General features: G+C 56.6%; 1 long non-coding RNA gene across 5 annotated transcripts; it reads left to right on the top strand.

The window, feature by feature from the left end:
* Window positions 1-445: 445 nt before the first annotated feature.
* LOC125084337 (uncharacterized) lies at window positions 446-15,950 on the top strand. 5 transcript variants are annotated; one of them, XR_007122606.1, is made up of 7 exons: window positions 446-2,942; window positions 3,903-4,064; window positions 4,514-4,963; window positions 7,710-7,887; window positions 8,046-8,088; window positions 8,814-8,918; window positions 15,405-15,950. It is a non-coding gene; the product is annotated as an uncharacterized LOC125084337 (long non-coding RNA). The 5 variants fall into 5 exon arrangements; XR_007122604.1 differs by lacking the exon at window positions 8,046-8,088; XR_007122605.1 differs by lacking the exon at window positions 8,046-8,088 and having other exon boundaries at window positions 446-2,955.
* Window positions 15,951-17,222: the final 1,272 nt, after the last annotated feature.

The following is a 17,222-nucleotide window of genomic DNA, read 5'->3' as shown; positions in this document are numbered from 1 at the left end:
GGTCCCGAGACCCCGTGGGAACCGCAGCCGCTGAAGTAGGGCGGAGCCGGCTCCTCGCGGGGGGCCGCGCCGGGGTCCCCATCCCCCCGGCCGGGCGGCTCGGACCCCGGGCCTAAGTTCCGGACTGAGATGCCTTCGCCAGGGCAGCGGGACGCGGCGGGGACCCCGCGGGGCGCGGCCTTCCCTCGGCGCCCCCGCCCGCCCCCCGCACCCCCGCCCCACCCGCCCGCACCCCCGCCTCACCTGCGGCGCCGGCCCGCGGCTCCCGGCACAGCCGGTCCCAGGAGAGCCGCAGCCCAGCAGCCCGACAATGCCGGCCGCCGGCCACGCGGTCGCCATGGAGACGCCCGTACGGAGTCCCGCAGGCGCCAAGCCCCGCAGTGCGCGCGCAGCCGCGGACAGAGAGTGGTGCGCATGCGTACGCGGCCCCACTGGGCCGGCCGGGGACTCCCTTCTCCACCAGCCTTGGCGTCGCCTGTGGCCGCCTGTGCGAACCAGTGCGTGACCCTCAGAGCGGACACGTGCGCCTTAGTCCGGAGACACGCACGCACGAGGAGGGCGCTTTCGGGCCGCCCGAACTAGCAGGTTCTGGGCGGGGCGCCCTCCAGGGTGACCCCGGCCTTGGGGGTCAGCGGGCCTGCGGGCTCGGAGGGGCCCCGGGATCGCTGCCATCGCACGGACACCCGTCCACCCCCACCCCCGGAGAGCAGGGGACCCGCCCCTCGCCCGAGGCAGCGTCCTCCCCAGGAGCCCGCCAGGCCCCCTTTGGGCTCTCCTCGGCCAGAGCTTCCAGTCACCGGGGGGAAACGACAGCCACGCAGCGGGCCCAGGCCAAGCAGGATTCTCTCTGCGCCGGCCCTTGGCCAAGCGCCCAGCCAGTGGACCCCAGGCAGTGGTGGAACCTCTGGGGAGGACGTCCTTCAGGAGCTGGTGCGGGGAAGGAGGGGCCGCCGGACAGCTTCTGAAGGCCGTGGAGGGCCGGAGCCGCCGGTGCGGGGAGGGAAGCCGCAGGGGCAGCGGGGAGCGAGGGCAGGTAGGAACCCGCAAGCACGGACTGGGCCGGTGGCCCTCCTGCAGCAGAAGTCGGTAGCGGTCGTCGGAGAGCCGCATGCACGCCTGCGGGGAGCTGGAGAAGCTAACAGCCGCGGGGGACGGGGGGCAGCTGCCCACCTGCCTCCCACCACGAGCTGCTGCCACACCTGGGGCTCCATCCTGACCTTCCAGGTGTAAGAGCGTTGCTGCACCCACCACCCCCACACCACGGCTCACCCCAAACGCCTCTAGTGGCCCAGTTAGGAAAGCCTGTGGGAAAGAGAGATGGGGTGGCCGCGGGCGGTCATTGAGGCCAGTCAAGTTGGCACACACAAAACCACCACAGTACCGGGAACTGGTGTCACCGTCAGACGTCCCGGTCACTGGGCAGGCGGCCGAAAGGGGCAGCTATGAGGGCCACTGAAGAGCTTTACACCAGTTCTAGGGTTAGGTCCACCTTGTGAAAGGTCACTCTCGGCTTCTGCTAGCGCGGTGGCTTGCCAGGTCGTGAGGACCAGCGCTTCCACTCACAAGGGACTGAAGAGTTCCTGAACGGGGGACTCTTCCCTGAAGAAATCCTTTCTGTACAGGAGCTGAGAGCTCAGCCACTGAGCAAAGCTCCCGACGGACCAAAGACGAAGGGACGAGTCGTTCTTCTGAGATTGCTACAGAGAGGGAGGGTCTAGTCAGCACCAAGACTTTGGGCTGGGAAGAGGGAACCTGAAAAACACCACGTCCCAGGGAGCCGGACCGCATTAGGGAGACCTGGGGTGCTCGGTGTGTCTGGCTCCTTGCCAGGACAGATGTCCGTCCTTTCGAGAGGGGAAGAAAACACCTTCCTCAGTCTCGAGTCATCTGTGTGTAACGTGCATCATACAGAAGGCAACACGTACACAGGATCAGATCCCAGGAAGAACAAGGGACGACAGAAGCCGGTCTGCGGGTGGGCCAGATAACGAGGTTGGCAAGTGTGCACCTTTGAAATAAAAATGGAGCCGGCGGAGCCCAGGTCCGTCCTCTCCGTCCTCCTCAAGTGTTGCTGTTGAAGGCAATCTTCCTTCTCACCTTCCTGCCGTCGCCATGGGCACCTTGTCCTGGCTCCGAGGCCAGCTGGTGCTCCGGACTGTCGTGCCCCACTTACTGTGGGCAATTGTAGACTCTTCACTCCTCGGGGACAACATTCACAGCCACTCGCCCCTTTCTGGGCCCGCACCCCACAGGCCCGACGTCTCCATCACGCACCCTATCTTACATCTCCCTTCCACTCTTGGTATAGGGAAACGTTGTAGTTCTTAATAGTTTTCTTTTAAAAATGATCTGTTGTGGCTGTGGGTGGAGGGACTCGGGGAAGGGGCTCTGAGTGTGAACAATGGTGCCTTCTTATCTGGAGGACGTAAGTGTTTTTCGGACAAAGGACGTAGGAGAATTTTGCTGTTTCATTTCTTCCCATTTAGTTCCTCGGTATGAAACTGCTGTGATTACGTCTGATAGGTTCCCATTGACTGACATGCTTCCTCATCAAAAGAAGAGCAAAAAATCGGTCTTTTTTAAAAACTGGAAATCTGCTCTGCAGAAAGTCAGAAACGAAACTGGCGTATCTAGGTGCGCCTCACAGGTGACACAGCGGCTGAAGTGACTCGGCAGACGACCTCCAGGGCCCTCTCTGGCCGCTGTCTCCGTCTCTGCTCTGCCTGCTGTGCCGTCGTTCTGAAATGCAGCGGGTGAGACTCATCCTTCTTCCTTGGAAAGAAGTAGGGTGGCAAAGGGAAGGTGACCTTGGTTTTCGGGTGCTGCCTGCCCCCTGAGAGCGCACTCGGTGCAGGCCGTGGGATTGTCACAGGAAGGCAAGAGGACTGTGGTGGAAAGGCTGGTTCTCCGGCACCTCAGGAGGGACGTGAGACGACCCCTTGGTGAGCATTCCAGGTCAGCCTGGGTGGTAAGCTCGACCTTGAGATTTGGGTACAGCAAGCTGTCTAGCTCCATAAAGCGGCTGTGCCAGCCCCATGCCTGGGGGTACCCATCACCTTCCTTGGACCCCTATGAGTTCAGGCTGTCGGGTTGGGGGGGCAACGCGGCAGGGAGAGAGGGCTGGCTCCGCATGGCCTCTGGCATCCTGCGTCAACCCACCCTTGACATCCAGGCGTCTGCAAGGTCCTCAAAGATCCCGCTCAGGGCGCCTGGGGGGCTCAGTGGGTTAAGCCTCTGCCTTCGGCTCAGGTCATGATCTCAGGGTCCCGGGATCGAGCCCCGCATCGGGTTCTCTGCTCAGCAGGGAGCCTGCTTCCTCCTCTCTCTGCCTGCCTCTCTGTCTACTTGTAATCTCTGTCTCTCTCTCTGTCAAATGAATGGATAAAATCTTAAAAAAAAAAAAAAAAAAAAAAAAAAAAGATCCCGCTCACCCAAAGCCCTGGACAGAGCAGCAGGACTTTCTGCATGGTTGGGGACAAGAGTTCAAAACCCGGCAAAGCAGCCACTCTCCACCCCCAACCTGCTGGGGCACGGGGGGCAGTCCTGCCCTTCACATCACCCCCCCCACACACACACACACAGACAGAGAGAGTACCTCCCCTTGCCACCTTCCCAGGTCCCAGCCCTCCCTTCTTCCCTGTTCCTCTCTGGGGATGAAGCTGCCTCCTCCAGACACACTAGGCTTTGAGTCACTTTCTTGGCCCCTGGTGACATCCTTCACTCCCTGCGAGCCCCTCAGTGTGTGAAAATGTGGGTCTCTGGGACCTTGATGTTCTGTGGTTTGGGGCCCCCCCTTGGAACATCCACACGGAGGCCAGGCCCAGCAGTGTGGGAGCCCGGTCAGATCTGAGCAAACAAAGGTGTGTTCCTGTGTTTCCCATCAACGTGATGTTCCCCTCCAGGTGCATGGTGTGCGGTCCCATTTCAGGGGTTCTGGTGAGCAGGGACAGCAGCAGCAGGACAGATGACGCGGTCCTGATGGAGGGGATGCCATGGGTGCAGAAGGGAAGCTTTGCTGTCGGAATGGGGCTGAAGGCTGTCGTCTGCACAGACTGCACTGTGATGTGAGTACTCCTGGGTCCGCGTCTGCCGGGCTCTCAGCACTTGGCTGTTCATACCCAAGACGGGGAACAGGTGGTCTTAACCCTATTTCCTGCTGCCGCCGTGGTGAACTCCCGGAACCTTAGTGTCCTGGAGCACACCCACTGACTCTCTGCGGCTCCGGAGGTCAGAGGTGTGGACGCGTTTCCCTGGGTGATGGTCAGGGTCTGCAGGGCTCTGGGAGGATCTGTTGCCCTCTCTTTCCAGCTTCTAGAGGTGCCTGCATCCCTTGGTGCATGCCCGGCCCCCATCAGAGTCCTCACTCCATCTTCGTCCCGCCTCCTGCTCCCCCTGGACAGACCCTGGGACGATGTTGGTCGTCTGATGACTCAGAATGGCCTCCCCCTCTTGATATTTTTAGCTCATGCACGTGGACAACATCCCTTCTGTCCTGCGTGTACTGTGTTCGCAGGTTTTAGGGGTTAGGATGTGGACGTCTTTGGGGCCATCGTGCCGTCTGCACAGCGGGCACACCTCTTGGAAAGGAGCGGTCCTCCGGCCCACAGCCTGCGGTCATGAGTGTTGGCGGCGCTGAGGGTGAAGCCCTGGGCTGGGCACACAACATGCACAATCAGGAGAAGCGTGGGACAGAAAAAGCCAGCAGGAGGACACCGGCCCGTCCGCAGACCCGAGCCTGGTTTGGATGCACAGCGTGTGGGTTCATGGAGAAACCAGGCTCCGAGGAAGAGGGCTGCCCCTCCCCACACTGACAGTGTCCCCCAGTACTTCCCTAGGGCGCTGTGACCCTGTGCACTGGGCTGTTGCAAGGACCGCTGGACACAGGCAGGACCGATAGTCTGACCTGAAGGTCTGAGGTGTCACCATGGCCACCCGACTGAGTGAAGTATGTGGACATCCGGCAGTAAGTATGTCCTGGTCCAGGCGTGGCTTGTGGTGGGCATATGGGGTGCCTGGACCCCTGAGCCGGGGCTGCTCTCCCAGCTCCTGAGGAGGTCACTGGAGTGGATATGGGGCAATCAGACTCACCCCCGTACTAACGACACTGTCATCATATCTTCACGCTGGGACGTCTGGGGTCTCGCTGACTGGGTGGCAAGAGCCAGTTCTCGGAGACGGCAGAACGCTAGCCTGGGAGTTGCTTTCCAAATGGCACTAAGCAATCTGGAGCCCTCCTCTGAGCCCCTTCTCCATCTGGCATGGACCCCCAGCAGGCAGTGACTGGGCCCTGGACAACCAGGGGTCACCACCACTCTAGCCCAGAGCCACCAAAATTGTTCTGTCCCCTCTGTCCTAAGCCTGTTCAGCTCACCTGTTCCTTCCCTGGAAACCACAACACACATGCTTGTCCACGTTTCCCTCTGCCTCCTGACTGACCCTGGTGCTCCCTGCATGGCCTGAGGGGTGTGCCCTGCCCCCGCTTCTCCGGAACCCTGCTGCCACAGATACTGTCCCTCACAACGGCCACTCCCATGCCGGCACATCTTTCCGTGCCTTATCAAAACAAGTCCCGGGTGCATTTTGGAACAAGCCCCTTAGCTTCTTGGCCTGTGGGTTAAGGATGGTCACAGTGAGAAGGTCCAGGGGGGGCCTCTGAGGCTGCCCCCCACCAGCCAGGACCCCGTCCTGAGGGCATGGCAGAGACAGGCTGCCCTTAGACCTAAAGTATGCAGCAGTGGTCTCTGACCTGCCCCTTCAGGGAACACTCAGCAGCAACAGGAGACGTTTTTGGTCATCAGAGCTTGCGGTGGGCAGACGAGGAAGGAGGAGCCCCTACCTCTAGCAAGTGGAGGCTAGGGACCCTGCCAAAACCCTTTTGATGCCCAGGACGGCTGTTCTAAACTGAGGATTGTCTGGCACCAGAGGGTCAACCGTGGTGAGCTAGAGAAACTCTGGATTAGATGATGCATTTCAGGTAATCTCCCAGAAACCAGGGCAGACCAAAAAGATGGAAAATCAGAGAGAACATGTATGAAAACTACAGGGTCCATGTAAGGGTTTCAGAATTCAAACTGGAAAGAGAAGAGAGAAATCAGAAGGGAAGGGATAAGCTATGCAGTAATGCTTAAATGTTTCCAGGAGTTGAAAGACATGTTTCTGGAGCAGAAGGCTCCTCGGGGATCCAGTGCCAAGAACAAGAGGGACCCACGGCTTGGCTCACGTTGTGGCGTTTGAAACTAGACCTGAGAGAGTGAAAGCAGACCGCGGGGTCCCTGCTGTGCGCAGAATACGGGCCGGCGGTGTAGACACAGAGTGCCGTCCATCAAACTGGGGGGAGTCGCCAAGACAATCAGGGGGACATGGGGAGTGTCCGAGATGGCAGCAAAGGCGGCCTGGCCCAGCAGGAGAAAGCGTGGAGAAGGACGTCTCTGCCATGACCAGTTGGGGCTGAGAGATGCTTCTGGTGGCCCCGGTGGTTGAAATGACACCTCGGGAATGTCTCGAGGGGCTAGAAAATTCCCATGACGCTCAAAGAAAACCAAGCATCTGAAGAAATCGTGATTTACTTCAGGAAGGACAAAAGCTTGGGGAGGAAAGAGGGCACATAGGGTGAGGGGGTGGTCAGCCTTGCTTAGGGCAACCCTTGGGCGCGACAAGAGGGTCCTGTCTTGTCCTGGTTGCTGGGCTGGGGAGGCTCTCAGTTTCAGAGACACAGAACCACACCAGGGGCCTGTGGGGTTCAGAGAAGGCTCTGTGAAAGCTAGTAACTGGAGTGTGTTCAGGAGGGGGATGCACTAGCTGGCCAGTCCCCAGGCCGAGGAGAGCAGGGCTGCGAGGCATGTGTGTTTGAGGGGAGAGGAGAGATCTCCTGCCTCTCCCTGGGAGACTAAAGAAAGGCCAGAGCTGGCCACCACGGGCAGCTCCAGATCGTAAGCTGGGGCTTCCCCGGTCACTCCCTCCCCTGCTGGGGTGTCAGGATCCGTGGATGCTGGAACGTTCTGTCTCCTGGGCTGACGGGTGGTTACGCAGGTGTGCACGCTTTGTGAAAGTCTGATGAGCTGCGCCGGGGCCCCTGCTCCGGTTTCTGGATGCGTGTTGCCTGTGGATAGACGAGTTTGTCCTGCGGGCATTCTTAGAGGAATATAGAGGTGAATTTTATTTTTTCTTAGGTAAAGAAAGGATTTCTTAAATGAAATATAGAAGCACTAACCACAGAAGCAAGTGTTGGTAAATGTACTACTTTAGAAGTACTTTTGCTTATCAAAAAGACATCATTAAGGAAAATTAAAAGCTGAACCAAAAGCAAGAGAAGATACTGGTAATTCTCATTTTCAGTAGATTCATATGCAGAATACGCGAAGAACTGCTATAATTCAATTTGAAAAGATAAAACAATAGGTTTATTGGGATTAATAGGCAAAAGAGAGGCACCAAGAGCTCACAGTAGAGGGAAAGCAAACGCCCCTGCTCGCGGCGACCCGCTAGCCGGGTAACAACGTTATCCTGAACGAGATCGCGTTCAGTGGGCGGGAAGGAAGTCTGGAGCCCCACGCTGGAAAGGTCTCCCTGCTGTGGGCTGTGCGTCCGTCCGTCCATTGGGAGCATCTGGGAAAGCAATTGCACCCCGGGGGAAGCAAACACAGAGGCATCGGGACACCTGGGCACCGTTGCTCATGACACCCCCCTCCTCCCTGCCCCTTTGCTTTCAGCAAAGCCTGGGAAGGACCCCGAGCCCGGGTCAAGGGAAAGCCGTGGAAAGCGTGAACAGTCACTTCCTGCAACAACGCCGGGGATAAGTCCGCTCAGTAGCTTTTGACAGAAGAAAGCAAATGGCGGGAGACTGCACACCGCAGGAGCATCTCTCTACCAGCAGCCCTGGACGGTGAGGTACGGGTGGGAATGAGGAGGTTCTGAGAAGGGGAGATCAAGAGGTGGGCTGGCCCACAGTCCAGGCCTGGGTGGGCGGACACGGGGATGCGCGCTGGGAGGTGTCACGGGCAGAGTCGTGGTGCCCCGAAATTCATACGTGGTCGCCCTCTCCCCAGTGCCTCAGAAGATGACAGTATTTGGAGATGGAGCTGTGAAGAGGTGCCAAGGGTCTCATGAGGTCACAGGGTGGGCCCTGATCCATTCTGACAGGTGTCGCCATGAGAAGGGGGGGTGAGGACACAGTCACAGAGGGACGGCGCTGTGTGGACACAGGGACAGGATGGCCGTCCACACTCTGACGGCTGGGAGGGCAGCCACCCTCTGCGGTGTCTGTTGCCACAGCTTCAGGAAGCTGGTGGGGGCAGGTGCTGGAGTGTCCACGGGTGGTGGGCGGGGGCCAGCTCACGGGGACCTCACGGTTGCTCTCCGGAGCACTGGGATTTCCGCATGTCACGTTGTTGCACAGCAAGGAAGAACGGCAAGCACTTGTCCAGCTGCTGGGGGGCGTGGGAGGCCTGCCCCATCCCCGCTCATGCCCGGGCCCAGCAGGTCCTTTCAAGTTGTCACTCCCAGGCCCCTGTCACCCACCTGTAAAGCAGGGTGGTCATGGAAGGTGTTTTGTAGGGTGGCCGCAAGGTCTGAGGGCTTGTAGAGAGACCCCAGCAAGGTGCTTGTCTTGATGATGCTGGAGGGCGTCACCCCCATCTTACCTGGAGAAACCAAGGCACAGGGTGGTGCCTGAGGGCTGGAGGCGGCCCGCGGAGAAGTGGAGGACCAGGACTCCTACCCAGCTCGGGACCACCGCCCTCCTTCCGGGTGCATCTAAGGGGGGCATGAAAAGGTGGGACCCCCTCCCACAGAGTCTCGCTGTGATTTCTCCACAGGGGACTTTCTGGGGCCCTTGAAGCCACACGCTCACCCTCTGAGGGAGGCTCCACCAATAACGAGCCCCTGGGGCAGGTCCTGAGGTTGAGTTTTATTTAGTGCCGGTGAGTACCTCCAAGGGGACAGTGGCCACGGAGGATGGCATTTGTCACAGCGTCTGGGTGGGGACAGACACTGACCTGGCCCATTGGAGTCCAGCTGGCAGAAGGCGCAGCTGGCCGGGCCCGGGTCTGACATCCGTGGAGCACGGAGGTGTTCTGCTCCTGTTCTCAGGAGGCTGGGCAATGTCACCGCGACCCTTGCCTCCATCCCCAGCAGGTGCTGGGGCCTGGGCCAGAGCCGAGCTGAGCACGCACGCTGACCCAGCGTCTCCGCTACAGGGCCTGGCACCTTCCTGGCAATGCCGGCAGCCCCCACAGAGGCTGACCACAACCCCGACCTGGGGAGCGCAGCAGTGCCCCCTCTCCCGGGGAGCTGACGATGGCAGACACCCCAGTGCGTATGAGCTGAGGCTCCCGTGCCGGCTCGTGCGGGGTGCCCCCCAGCCAGGGTACACAGCTGTTCCTAGACCAACCAGACGATGTGTTCCGACACGTGGAGAAGCCTGATTTCGGCCCAAAGCTTGCGTCAACTCTGTAGCTTCAAAACCAGATGCGGGAGCCACGGCGGTAACAATGCCGCCTCGACCCAATCAAACAACACGTCTCAAACCTGTGAAGAGAGAGTTTTATCAGGGCCCAGTGAGGACAGCTGCCTGGATGCACGTCTTCACACGGAGGGCGGGCTCGGGGAAGGGGCCTTTGGGGCAGGGGTGCTTGTGCTTCTACAGGAAGACTTAGAGAGCATCACGATGGAGGACGTTCCAGAAGGTTACTGACTTCTGTTGGTAGCGTGTGCGAGGCTGTGTGACTTCAACCTTATGGAAACCAGGGAGGATTTCTGGCTTATCTGTATGTTTGGAATATTCCTTTTGGGGTATGTTTTCAACAAAGCAGATGGACACCGTGTCTTGGGGCAGAAATAGAGCCGTGCTTTGAGGTTGGCGAGTCATTCTGACCTCGGTAACGTCAGCCCGTAGCTTCCCTCGGAGCCCGGGACCAGGGCCACAAAAGGTCGAAACTCTCCTTTATTGTGTCACCTGTTTTGAAGAGAGGATTGAGGACGGTGCCGAGATGTGGCGCTTTTCCCTGAAGATCTTGGGAGCATTTGTATAGAACTGCATCAGAAGGAGGGTGGGGGCTGCCCCCCAGGTCTGTCCTCCCTGTGTGGGCGTCTTCCTCAGCGAGCCCCTGGGGCAGGTCTGAGGTTGAGTTTTACTTAGTGCTGGTGGGTACCTCCAAGGGGACAGTGGCCACGGAGGATGGCATTTGTTACAGCGTCTGGGTGGGGACAGACACTGGCCTGGCCCACTGGAGTCCAGCTGGCAGAAGCCACTAGCTCTAGGCTCAGAGGGAAGCACAGCCTGGTGACGGCCACTCACCCACGTGCCCCGGAGTGACGGAATCCTGAAAAGGTGAAACTGGTGACTACAAAGATCTCGGAATCCTGCGTTCGCCCCAGAAACAGGCTGCGGACGCGTGAGTTGGGACAGTGTGTGCCTGCAGGGGGGCACCCCCAATGGAGTGACAGGACGGGGGGACTCCTCATCCCCAGACAAGGCCGTGTGACGTTGTGTGGGGCGGGTTTGCGGGAATTCCCTGGAGGACACGGGGTCGGCCCTCCAGGAGACCCGCATTTGCCTGCCTCACTTCACGCGTCTGGGATGCACCGTGAGCTGGGCCTGGGGCCCGGGATGCTCCCGGGCAGAGGGGGAGTGAGGCCACGGCCGGAAGCTACCTCTGAGCTCTCCTGTTACTAGCAGGGGCCGAGTAGTTCAGAGTAAACGAGACAGATCTAATTTAGGGCAGGGGGAGTTTTTAAAGGGGATTTTTAAAAAGCAGAAACAGAAAATGTCAGACAAATAGGGAGCCCACTGGCCTCATAACGAGGCAGTTTGAAGCCATTTCAGCCATTTCTGCCGCATGGGGCCGCCGCCCCACCGCCGCTGTGCTTGTTACAGGTGAGGAACCCCGAGGTCAGGGAGGGTAAGGACTTGCAGGGCCGCGGAGCTCCCAGTGAGGGAGCTGGGCTGTCTCTCGATTGTCAGCCACCAAAGTACTGAGGTCCTGACAACACGGGATTTTTCAAGTATGGAAAAGAAAAAAAGAAAGGACGAGAAATTCACCCAGTCACGGAGAACGAGAATGCAGGAATTCAACAGCAAGTGAGACGGCCCATGGCCATTGGCCACTGGCCACGCACCACGGCCACAGGGAGCCTGTGTGGTGTGCGGTTGGAGCGTGTCATGTTGTGGTTCGGACTCGGGCAGCGCATCCGACCCTCAGCAGCTGTGACACAAGCTTGAGAGTGTGTGGCTGCTGAGACGGCTGTGGACCAGGGCTGTCATGTGCCGTGGTGTTCAGCTGCCGCCAACCTGCCCTTTGGGGCCACAGCTGCCTGTGACGATCGGGCCCTCCTCTCGTGCCCCACGTTTCCAGCTGGCCAGCACCCCCAGACCTTCCGGCCTGACACTGTGCCTCTGCTGTTCCTTGTCGGGGAGCGCCACTGTTCCCGACCTCCCCCACTGTGCAAGCAGACGGGGTGCGGTCAGAATCCCAAAGGCCCTTGCAGAGTTGGCCTCTTGCTCCCTCGTGTTCATGTGGGGAACACACGAGGGGCCTGCTGGTCCCAGAAGAGCAGAGGCCTGCAGGACAGACCTGCCTGAATCCGTGGCCCGGAGCCAAGCCCGGTGAGAGCTGCCGAACCACGGCCAGAGACGCCAGGTCAGATGCACATTCCCGTGGCGAAGCGAAGTTTGGGGGGTTCTGATGCAGAATTATCACAGGACTAGCCAGCTGGTCCAGGGTCATTTCATCCCTCTATGTAGCCCTCAGGGACAATGTCCAAGATAGCCCTAGGCCAGCTCTCTCTGGGGGGCAGCTCTGTCCAGCGTGGACCTCTGTCCTGCCAAAGGAGCCACGTCCCCCACCCCCTTGTCAGCAGTCTCTTAAAACACACCTGTTGAGATGCCGTGGGCCCGTTTGGGCACGTGTTATTATACGTTCATGAAAACGGCAAGATCACAAACAGAAGGACCCTGACCACAGCCCACTGCACAGACACAACTCGGTGATTTCTGGAAGGTGTGTGGGGTTGCGGGGCCTGCACCACAATCTGGTTTCAGAACACATTTGTGCAGCCTTCGGAAAGCCCTGCTGGGCCTCCGGCCGCATGACCTGTCTCTGGACCGTCTGCAGAATCAGAGCCGCACACCGCGCAGTCATCCCTCCGTCCCTGCCGTGGGATCACACGTCAGTGTGTGACCCTTCCCGCTGCTGAGCGGTCTCCCGTCGCGGGGACAGCCTGCTTCTCCGCTAGACACTGTGTGCCCTGTGCACATGGGGGGACATTGGGAACAACACTGTTACAGAACGGGCACGCGCTGGAGCCGCTGCAGGTTGCGTGTCCCGGAGCAGGAGCGGCTTGCTGGGTCGTCTGTGCCTGACGCGTCAGAGTTGCCGCTCCAAGACGGCCGAGCCACTGTGGCTTGTGCGAGCACAGCGCAGACGCCAGTGTTCAGCCGCACCCTTGAAAACACAAGGAATCTGAAGGAGGTGAGAGCCCCGTGGAGCGGGCGGCCCTGGCGTGAGCGCTGTCTTTGGGGAGCACTGCTGCGACACGGTGCGAACCCCGAGTCAGGGCGCCGAGTCCCTCCCCGAGGGCGCGCTCTGCTTCCCTGTGGGCTCTTGGCTCTGTGGTTTCTGGCCTCAGTGAAAAAGGTGCGTGAGCCCTGGCCGGACAGCTCTCGGGGTTTTTCGACCTCTTTTTGGTGACGCCTCCCTCGTGCCAAGGAAATAAACATCTGAGGTCACTGCGCCTCCTGCGGTCTCTCCGCCGCCTGCGGTCGCTGCGTCTCCTGCGGTCGCTCCCTCGCGAGCCCCAGAAAGCGGGTCTAAGAAGCTGCAGGGACGCGCCCGCTGCAGGGGTGCCTGTGGGGCGCGTGGCCGCGCAGAGGCCGTGCTCGCATGCGCCCGCCGTTGCTGCGCCTCGGCCACACGGCAGCCTGCGCCTTTGTCCGCCGTGTCCCCGGGCTGTGTGGTTCCGAGCCCGTTTTGTTCTCGCGCGGACACGCAGCGGGGCTGCTTCCCAGGCGGTGCGCGTCCCTTGCTTTTATTAACGGTGACTTCTTCGGTTTCCCGAAGACAGATCGGCGGGTTTTTTCATGGCTCGAGCCTTCGGTGTCGCATCTGATCGCTCTTTGCCGCGGCTTCCCTGGGCTTCCCCGCAGAACTGCCGTGGTGTCGGCTCACGCTGCGGCCTCTGACCCGTTCGGACCCAGGGTTCGCGGAGGGTCCGAGCTCGTTGCTGTCGTGCGATCTGTGGCCGTCCCAGCCATGCGGGTGTCTTCGTGGGAATGTGTGGTTACACACCCATTCTGTGCACTCGTATTCTCTGCGCTATCAGTCTTGGCAAATTGCATTTTTAAAGGACTTCTCCATTTTACTTGAGTTGTGAATTTATGGCACAAAATTTCTGCAATATTTTCCTGATCGTTATTTTTTTTTATTTTGGTTTTTAAAAATATTTTATTTATTTGAGAGAAAGCAAGAGAGCATGAGTAGGGGGAGGGGCAGAGGGAGAGGGAGACCAGACTCCCCACTGAGCAGGGACCCCGACATGGGACTCCATCCCAGGACCCTGAGATCATGACCCGAGCGGAAGGCAGATGCTTCACTCACGGAGCCACCCAGGCACCCTGTGCTGATTATTCTTTGAATCTCATTAGGCTCTGTAGTGATAGCCCCTTTACCATTTCTGATACAGCAATTTTTTGCTCTTTTTTTTTCTTATTCAATAATGCTAGGGTTTTATAAATTTTATTGATTGTTTTCAAAGGAGCAGTGATTTGCTTTGTTGACTTGTTCCTCTCACTTACCATGTTGTTTCATAAATTTCTGCTCTCATGTCTCTTCCTTCCTTCTACTCACACTGGATTTAACTTTTCCCTTTTTAGCCCCTCAAGATAGGACTTAGATCATTGATTTTAAACGTGCGTGTTTTTTTTCTTATAAGCATTTGAAAATGGCTGTATCCCCCAAATTTTGTTAGGTTGGTTTTCATAGTCATTCAGCTTTAAATAGGTCCTAATCTCCTTCATGAGTTATCGTTTGATCTGTGGATTTTTTCCAGTTTGTTGCTTAATGTCCAAATGTGCGTAGACTTTAGGACATCTGTTACCACTGACGCTTTATTTAATTTGTCGTGTTCAGACAACATATTCTCTATGATTTCAAAACTTTGAAATTTACTGAAACAACTTCTCCGTCCTGGGCTGTGGCTCGTCTCCACGAACGCCCCTTGCACACTCGAGAGTGATGTGTTCTCTGCGGAGGATCTTATAAAGTTCTCTGGATGCCGGTTAGGGCAAGGTGGGTAACGGTTTTCCCCAAACTCCTGCCTCCTTAGTAATTTTGCACGTGTGTGCTTATCCTGTCAGTTACTGAGGAAGGGGGATTTGAGGTCCTTCCATGACTGGGGGTTGTCTGTTTTTTTCTTGGGCTGTCGTCTGAGTCAGGGTTTTCTGGAGAAACAGAATAGGATCCTTAGAGATATACATATGTGGATTTATTATAGAAATTAGGCCCTGTGCCTGTGGAAACTGAGTACGGCCAGGGTCTGTCGTCTGCAAGCTGGAGAACCAGGGGAGCTGAGGGCTAACTCCCAGTCTGAAGGCTAAAGGTCTGATAAGCAGGAAGGGCCTCTGGGGCTCTGGGAGCGACAGGGGTAGCTGGTGTGACCTCTGTCCAATGTCTGAGAACGGGAAAATGTGGACAGCCTAGCTCCAGAAGAGAGAGAATTCAGGTTCCCAACAGATCAGATGATGCCCGCCCACTTTGGGGAAGATAGTCTGCTTTATTCGGTCTACCAATTCAAATATTAATCTCTTCCAGAGACGCCTGCACAGACACACCAAGAAATAATGTTTTGCCAGCTGCCTGGGCTTCCCATAGCCCAGTCAGGTGGACACATAGAACAGGCCATCACACGAGTCTATGCCCGGTCAACTTGACACCATACACATCTCCTTAAACTCTACTTAACCTGCAAACAAAGACATAACGAGGTCATAATTGCACCTAACATGGCTATCTCACATGCACCCCAAATTGTGCTCAGCCCTTCCCCCGTGGTCAATAACAGCGGCGCACACAGCCCCCACGAGCAAGGTGGTGGTGCTGACCAGGATGGAGGACAGAGGCAAAGCAGCCCTCAGAGTCGTCTGATCTGAGCAGCCGTATGGCACTGGCTGGCTAGTGGGGTCCTCAGTGGAACAGATGGACGTCAACTAAGTTCTTCCTTGATCTGTGCTAGTGGAGAAGCTCCAGGCCAAGTGAACACAGGTCGAGCCTGAGTCACAAGAATAAGAGCCATGGGCGTGCAACAGTTGGCAGAGTAGAGCCAGTGTAGATGCCAGAGCCCCTTGAGTGGAGAGGCCCCTCGAGGAAGGGCTCCAGGACACTCAAGGATGTGTATGTTACTCTGTCTCCCAGATTTCCCCCAAAGAACTGGTGGCCTTTGACCAGGGGAACTAAGCGCCAGCGGGGAGGAAGTCATCAGACGTTTTGGGACTCTTGGACACCGGCTGTGAATGGACATCAATCCTAGGAGACCCAGAACCTCAACTGGACGCCTCTCTCCAGCCAGTTGTCATAACTCTGTTTGCTGAGATCTTGAGCACCTTTCCCTCCCACACGATCCCACACTGGCCCATTACATTGCTGAGGTGATGCTGCTTGGACCCAGGAACAGGAAGCACGAATACTCACACTTGTTGACAGTCACATGTCAGAGGGTGGGAAGTAAATCTGACCAAAATCCAAGGGCCTTCTGGGGAATTTCTAGGGGCTGTGGTATGGGGCATGCCAAGATATCCCATCTAAGGTGAAGGTGCATTGCTCCACCTGCCCCCCCCACAACCAAAAAGAGGCATGGCACCTAGTTTGGCTTAATTTTGCGTTATGAACTTTGACATTTTCTTATTAGATGCATACACAGAATTGTGATGTCTTCTTAAGAATTGGTCCTTTTGGGGCGCCTGGGTGGCTCAGTGGGTTAAAGCCTCTGCCTTCGGCTCAGGTCATGATCCCACGGTCCTGGGTTCGAGCCCCGCATCGGGCTCTCTGCTCAGCAGGGAGCCTGCTTCCTCCTCTCTCTCTGCCTGCCTCTCTGCCTGCTTGTGATCTCTGTCTGTCAAATAAATAAAATAAAAAAAATCTTAAAAAAAAAAAGAATTGGTCCTTTTACTGTTTGAAATATTTCTCTATATTTCTGGTAATATTTTTGTCTTGAGGTCTACTTTGCCAAATATGAATAAAGTTGCATCTCCTTTTTTTTTTTTTAAAGATTTTTATTTATTTATTTGACAGACAAAGATCACAAGTAGGCAGAGAGGCAGGCAGAGAGAGAGGAGGAAGCAGGATCCCTGATGAGCAAAGAGCTCGATGGGGGGCTTGATCCCAGGACCGTGGGATCATGACCTGAGCCGAAGGCAGAGGCTCAACCCACTGAGCCCCCAGGCGCCCTGCATCACCTTTCTTATGATTGTATTCTTACACTGTATTTTTTCCATCTTTTTAATCTCTTCTTCAGTACATTTGATACCATTTTTATATTTAAGATACATCTTTTAAAAATATTTTATTTATTTGAAAGAGAGAGAGAGCATGCGTGTGAGCAGGAGGAGGGGCAGAGGGTGAAACAGACTCCCCACTGAGCAGGAAGCCCTATGTGGGGTTCCATCCCAGGACCCTGAGATCATGACCTGAGCTGAAAGCTGACTGAGCCCCCCAGGCACCCAAAGATGCATCTTTTAAAAACTATAAATTTGGGTCTTGCTTTGGTGTTGAGTCTGACACTCTCCACTTGTTAATTGAAGTTATTAGTCCATTTACATTTATTGTAATTGTTGGAATGGTTAGGTGTTAGTACAGCACCTTTGTTATCAGTTCCTTTTTATCTCCTCTGTTATTCTTTCGGATTGAGTATTTTTAGTATCCAATTCTCTCTCCTCTCTCTTTAGCTATACTACTTTTAAAAGTGATTGCTCTGGATTATAACATACATCCTTAATTTATCAGTAGTCCTTGAATTGTTATAATTATACAACTTCCAATACATAAGAAACTTTCAGGGGTATAATCACTTTGCCTTCCCTTATTTGTGCTATTGTCATATATTTTACTTCTATACATTACAGGCTGTGTCTATAGTGATGATGGTTTTTGGTTCCATCAATCTGTTGTCTCATTTTATTGAAGTGTAACTGACAGACAGTATCTTAGTTCCCAGTGTGCGTCACAGTGATCTGA

Source organism: Lutra lutra, chromosome 14, assembly GCF_902655055.1.
Source record: "Lutra lutra chromosome 14, mLutLut1.2, whole genome shotgun sequence".
NCBI classification, from domain to species: domain Eukaryota; kingdom Metazoa; phylum Chordata; class Mammalia; order Carnivora; family Mustelidae; genus Lutra; species Lutra lutra.
This window is presented reverse-complemented; position numbering and strand designations above follow the sequence as displayed.